This window comes from Triticum aestivum, chromosome 5B, assembly GCF_018294505.1.
Source record: "Triticum aestivum cultivar Chinese Spring chromosome 5B, IWGSC CS RefSeq v2.1, whole genome shotgun sequence".
In the NCBI taxonomy this organism is placed as follows: Eukaryota; Viridiplantae; Streptophyta; class Magnoliopsida; order Poales; family Poaceae; genus Triticum; species Triticum aestivum.
Genome location: NC_057807.1, coordinates 207,868,197 through 207,875,218, shown reverse-complemented (window position 1 = coordinate 207,875,218; position 7,022 = coordinate 207,868,197).

Below are 7,022 nucleotides of genomic sequence, written 5' to 3'. Positions count from 1 at the left end.
AGCACCAAAGGGGAAACAAGGACACTGCACGCTGGCGCCCGCCTAGCGCCCGCCTGGCCTTGGTCGTCATGGCTTGCATCACAGGAACCTCATGAGGTACCCCTTGCCTTGATCTCTCCACCCCCTCGCGAGCCTTCCTGGTGAGGCCGCTCCTAAGGAGGCCTTGTGTCGCCCGCCTCGCGAGGCTTGGCCCCTCGCGAGGGTCTTGATTGCCAGCTGACAAAGATGGGCCATACTAGGCCATTGGTGGAGCCACGCCATGGGCCGCATGCAGGCAAGTCTGGGGACCCCCGTTCCCAGAACGCCGACAGTAGCCCCCGGGCCCAAGGCGCGCTCGGACTTGGCTTAGTGGTAAATCCAAAGGGCAAGTGCGGAGCGCCGCGGGCCCCAATAGCCTGCGGCCTTGGTCGACGCGTGGTGACCGATTGGACGTGTGCGTCTCCGCTTCCCCACGCTGCCTCGGCAACCGCCCGACTTGACGAGTCCCTGCTGCATGCAAAAAGGGTTATCATTACCTGCGATCATGGAGGTCGACGGTTGGCTTCCCTTTGGCTATAAATGAGGAGGGGTGAGGCCCCCCGTCACCCATCTCTTCCCATTCCGCTCGCTTCACCTCCCTTGCTCCGTTTCTTGTAGCATCCCCCATGGTGCCTGCGAAGAGGTTTTCGGACGCGGAGAAGGGGAAGGCTCGCCATAAAGGGCCTGGCTCTCCTCCGCCCAAGCGCGGACGCGGTCGCCCTCGCAAGTACTCCGCGACCCCTGCCATGGCTCCCCGTGGCCGCGGCGGTGGTCCTTCACGTGGTGGGGGTCGCCCATGTTGAGGCAGCCCGGTTAGTGGAGGAAGGCGTGCTGTGGCTGCGCGGCCTCCCCGGCCGCGCTTCCACTCAGCGGAGGTGCTGCCGGAATTCAGCGCGTCGTCGGTAAACCCGGCTGGCAACTGGCTTCAGCTCCCGCGCTTCTTCGTTGGCGAGCTACCGGCCACTGGCCCAGGCAGGCTCTGGTTGTAGATCGACGTCTGCTGCAGCAGGGCCTCCTGGGTCGCGGTGGAGGTCTCCGTCGCCGGCAACGCACCCTTGGCCCGAGGCCCGCAGACGTTTGCCCGTGCGCGGGGTCTGGGCAGGCGGTGCACCCTCCACTTCAAGTACGATGGTGACATGACCCTCTATGTGAGGTTGTTCGGAGAGGATGGCTGTCGTGTTGGGTGCTGCCCTGAAGACAAAGCGGCGACGAGGTGCTCGGTCTTGGCGACGGTCTTGATAAGGGTGAAGGCGAACTTGGTCCCGGCGGCAACCGCGGCTCGTCAAGCTACGATGGCTCTTCCTCCAGCGACAGATCCTCTAATGGCGGCTACGATAAACCGCCACGCCGCCGTGCCCGCGTCGAGGGCGGCAGCGGGTCGTCCCGTCACTACGCTCCGGTGAAGCGCGAGGTGGGGTATGGTTGAGCTCAAGAGGTCGCTGTAGATCCCTCCTCGTGAACTGCTGCAAGGCGCGTGCTACTTTTGTTTTGTTTTCCTTCCTTCCTGCATTGAGAGAGACAAGTATGGGGCCCCATGGGGGCATGCAACAAACTATGATTTCCTAGTTAACATGTTGCATTTATTGTTCCTGTGTTGTATCATGGCGTCGTTGTTGTACGTTGGCATGTAGGAACAACATATCTTGGCACGTTTGAAGTAGTTTCCGCCTCGCGAGGTTCCCGCTTCAGGCCTTGTCGGGCGCCTTAGGAGCTGCAAAAAACTCGTTGAGAGACTATCATTTTTCGAACCCTGGTCGCAAGGGCTTCCTGAAGTGGCTCGGCGCTTCATGTCATGGTACCCGAGGGGCACGGAATGATAGGGGTGCTCCCGCTGCGAATTCGAACAAGAGTGCCTCGCGAAAATCAGAAGAAAAAAGGCTCACGAGGTCACCCGTACAACCCCCTCGTGAGGTATGCGAGAGAGAGCAAGTCAGACAAAGAGCTGAAGATAGAAAATGGAGGCAGAAGGCGATGGAACAGAACCGACAAAGAACACCTAAATCAATTTCAATCAAGGAAGAGCGAGCCAATTGCACAAAGCAACTGAAAAACCGCATCCGACACCTAGTCTAGTCTTCAAGTCTTCTCACCAGCGCGGAGAAAAGTGCTGCCACTAGGCATGGAAGGGAGCCCCCGAGGCCCAAGGGCAGCACTCCTGAGACTCCGGGGCGTGTACAGCCCCACTCACTATTACGTGAGAGTGTCATGGGCGGCGAGCTTCACAGGAACTGGGCCTTGTTCATAGGCACCGAGCCATTCTTTAGGGGTAGAACTTCTGGAGGTGCTGGATGTTCCAGGCGTTCGGGATGGGTACCCCGTCCTGGGTCTCCAGGCGCGTGGCGCCGGGCCTGGAGACATGGACGACCTTGAACGGGCCCTCCCACATGGGTGAGAGCTTATGCAGCCCTTCCCTGGAGAGCACCAGCCTCAGGACGAGGTCACCCACCTCGAGCGTCCTAGGGCAGATGCTGCAATAGTGATACCGCTGCAGCGCCTGCTGGTATCTTGCCTCCCATAGCATGGCTTCTTGATGACGTTCCTCCCCTAGCACGAGGTCCATCCCCCGCATGGCGTCCTGCTGCGCCTCATCAAATGCCAGGACCCGCGTGGAGCGACACCTGACCTCGTGAGGGAGAACCGCTTCTGCTCCATAGACGAGGAAGAACGGGGTCTCGCCCATTGGCTTGGTGGTGGTAGTGAGTATGGACCATAGCACGGACTGGAGCTTGTCATGCCAGCCCCTGCCGCAAGCCTCCAGCTTCTTCTTGAAGGTCCTGGTCTTGAGGCCCCTCAGGACCTCCGCATTGGCGTGTTCGGTCTAGTCGTTGCTCCGGGGGTGCCCAGCGAAGCGTAGCAGATCTGCATTCCAAGGTTAGCACAATACATCTTGAAGCGATTGCTAGTGAACTGCATACCGTTGTCGGTGATGATGCGGTTAGGGACCCCAAACCGGCTCACGAGGCCTTTGATGAACTTGACCGCGGAGCCGGCTGGGATGGTGCGGACGGCTTCCACTTCTGCCCACTTGGTGAACTTGTCGATGGCGACATAGAGGTAGCGGTAGCCCCCAGGTGCTCGAGGGAATGGGCCCAAGATGTCCAGCCCCCATACCGCGAACAACCATGAGAGCGGGATGGTCTGTAGGCCCTGAGCTGGCTGATGGATCTGCTTGGCGTGGAATTGGCAGGCCTTGCAGGACTTCACCAGCTCGATCGCGTCGTTGGTGTCGTAGGACAATAGAATCTGCTGCGAAATGCCTTGCTGACGAGGGTCCATGACTACGAGTGGTGTCCGAAATCTCCACCGTGTATGTCGGCCAGCAGCTCTTTCCCAGTTCCCTAGAGATGCAACGTAGGGAGATGTCATTTGGCCGCTTCCGGTATAACTCACCGTCTTGGATGCAGTAGGCCGTGGCCTACCGGGCCACGCGCTCCGCGTCCTCCTCTTTCTCCAGCAGCATCCCTTGCGTCAGGTATTCCTTGAATTCCTTGGTCCAACATCCCTCTCGAGGCTCCAGCGCCAAGAGTAGGCGCGCTCCCGATGTCGGGCCATAGGCTGGGGCTCCTGTGGCAGGTGGCTGAGGGAGTTCTTCCCGAGGTTGTGCCGTTCTTGAAAGTGGTGGTGCTGCCGAGGGCTTGAAGAGTCGTTCCTCAAAAATGCCAGGCTCCTGGGGTAGCGGTTTGGACGCCCTCCTGGCAATGTCGTCAGCCTCTTGGTTGGTGTTGTGGGGCACATGCTGCAACACCAGCCCCCAGAACAACTTCGTTATCTTGCGTACTTCCGCGAGGTCTGCTTCCATGTGCTCGTCCTTCGGCTCGTACACCTTGTTGGAGAAGTTGATGAGGAGTTGTGAATCGTCCTTGATGACGAGGTGCTTCAGTCCCAGTAGTGCTGCAGCTTTTAGGCCTGCTATGAGGCCCTTGTATTCTGCTATGTTGTTGGAGACCTTCTCGCCCTGCTAGAAACAGATTGTACGGCGTAGTACAGCTTGTCCTGAGTGGGTGATATAAGCACCGCACCAGCCCCCGCGCCCTGCCGCGAGAAGGCGCCATCGAAATACATGACCCAGCCATCTGGAACCTCACTTCCTGGGGAGAGAGACCGATCCTCGCCCACCTTGAGCTCTGGAGCATCCGTCCATTCAGCCATGAAATCAGCAAGTGCGACTCCCTTGATGACCCTGGTTGTGTTGAACTCCAACTGAAATGCCTGCAGCTCGATGTTCCATTCGGCGACCCTCCCAACGGAGTTGGGGCTCCTGAGTACCCTTTCCAATAGGTAGGCCGAGACGACCTTGATGGGGTGACCTTGAAAGTAGTGCCGCAGCTTGCACGAGGCCACCAAGAGCGCGAGTAAGAGCTTCTGAGGCATGGGGTACCGTGCTCTTGCATCCCGGAACACCGTGCTGACGAAGTACACCGGATGCTCGACGAGGGTGGGGGCCCTGACGTGGCTTGCGTCTTCCAGAGGTTGAGGCGCCTCCTGAGATAATGGGGCCCCCAGCGCCTGGTAACTTGGTGGGGCCTCTTCGGCCCCGGGTCATCATCCTGCTGAGCTTGGTCCCTTGCTGCCGTTGTCGGGGTCCTCACGATGATTTCCTAGTTTTGTGTTGCCCCGGCTGAGGCCATAGCTGGGCGGGACACGGACTTAGCCTAGCGCTCCTCCCGAACTGCCACCAGGGCTGCGCTGGCGGAGTAGGGAGTGGCGGCAAGGTAGAGCACCAGGGGCTCGAGAGGGCGTGGCGCCACCATCACGGGGGGGCTGGTTAGGTATTTCTTGAGGTCTTGAAACGCTTGGTTGGCCTCCTGTGTCCACTCAAATGGGCCCTTTTTCTTCATCAGCTTTAAGGACGGTAGGGCACGCTCCCCCATCCTGGAGATGAAGCATCCTAACGCGGTCACGCGACCGGCGAGCTTCTGCATTTCTCTGATGGTTTGCGGCGGACTCATGTCTTCGATCGCCTTGACCTTCTCTGGGTTGGCCTCGATCCCCTTGTGGGACACGAGGAAGCCCAGCAGCTTGCCGGAAGGGACGCTGAACACGCACTTCTTTGGGTTGAGTCTCAGGTCTACCTGGCGGAGGCTCGCGAAGGTCTTCTCCAAGTCCTGGATCAAGGTCCTTGCCTCCCGAGATTTCACCACAATGTCGTCGACGTAAGCCTCGGCGTTTCTCCCGAGCTGCCGGCCCAAGGCAATGTGCATCAACCGTTGGAAGGTTGCGCCCGCATAGCGCAACCCGAACGGCATGCAACTGTAGCAGTATACCCCACATAGGGTCAGGAAGGCTGTCTTCTCCATGTCTTCTACCGCCATCTTGATCTGGTGATAACCTGAAAATGCATCCAGGAAACACAGAAGGTCGCACTCGGCGGTGGAGTCGACGATCTGGTCGATGCGGGGAAGCGGGAACGGATCTTGGGGGAAGGCCTTATTGAGGTTGGTGAAGTCGACGCACATGCTCTCCTTTCCCCCTTTTTTGGCACGACAATGGGGTTCGCCAGCCGTTCGGGGTAGCGAACCTCGTGAATAATACCTGCTGCCTCCAGCTTGCGGGTTTCTTGGACGATGAAGGCCTACTTCTCCGTGGACTGCCGCCTTGCCTTCTGCTTCATAGGGCGTACATTGGGGCACACCTTCAGGTGATGCTCAATCACCCCCCTTGGGAGCCCTACTAGCTGCTTGGTTTCCCATGCGAACACCTCCTTGTTCGAGCGCAAGAACTTCACCAATGCCTTCTCTTGGTCGGGGTCAAGGTCGGCACCTATGGTGAAGGTGGTTCCCGAGGACCTGTCTTCCTCAACTGGCACCTGCTTGGTCTCCGCCTTATCCTGAGTGAATAGCTGCTTCTTTTTGGCCGGTGCAACTTCCTTGGCCTTGGAGGCGTCCGCGTCGGCCGGCTACGCCGCGGCGGCGGGCTTGAGGGCAAGCTTGAGCGCCATAAGAGCATCCTTGGTATCTCCAGCTATGGTGAGGACGCCCTTGCTTCCGGGCATCTTCATGAGGTTGTAGGCCAGATGGGTTGCTGCCATGAACTGAGCCAGGGCAGGGTATCCGAGGATGGCGTTGTACGGGAGGCCGATGTGAGCAATGTCGAAGTCGACCAGACCAGTGCGGTAGTTGTCGCGGGTGCCAAAGGTCATGGGAAGGCGGATCTGCCCCAGGGGACTAGAGGAACCGCTTCCGACGCCTGAGAAGGGCTTGCCGAGACGGAGCCGCTCCAGCAGTACGTGGAGGAGGCTAAAGGCCTCCACCGAGAGCACATTGAGGCTGGCACCACCGTCGATGAGGGTTTTGGTGACGGCCACGTGGCAGACGGTGGGCGTGCAGAGCATCGGGAGCGCACCCGAGCAGGCGGTGGTGACGGGGTGATCTTCCGAATCGAAGGTCGGGTTGGCCTTGGGCGCCACACAACCCGAGGGAGCTCCTTGCCGCGCGAGGATGGTGCTGATCTGGCGAAAGAACGGCTTGGTGTGGCGGTCTGAGGGTGGTGCTTGTGAGCGGCCGAGGAGGGCCGTGACCGCGGGGGGCGCCGGAGTCGCGAAGCGCGTAGCCAAGAGACTGTGCAGCTCCTCCCAAGATGCCACCGTGGACCAGGGAAGGTTGAGCAGCCAGGCATGGGGGACACCAGTAAGGGCCATGGGAAGCCAGTTGGCCATGACCATGTCGTTGCCCCCGGGCTTAAGGACGACCTCCTTGTAAGACAGCAGGAAAACCACCGGGCCCGTTGTGTCGTCGTAGTGCGGCAGCATCTCTAGCTTGAACTTGGGCGGCCACTGCAGTCGCTGTAAAGCGGGGGCCAAGGCTCGGAGCCCCCTGGCACTGGTCACCTGGGCCGAAGGCGCGATGTCCTCCATGAGGGTGAAGCGCGATGTTGGCGGAGTGCGGGCCGACGGGAGGAAAGTTCCGGCGCACCCTTACCTAGCGCGCCAAATGTCGGATTTAGGGTTCCGGCAAAACCCTTGAGGTTCGAACACTGGGGTGCGCACGAAGATTTCCCCCTACCGA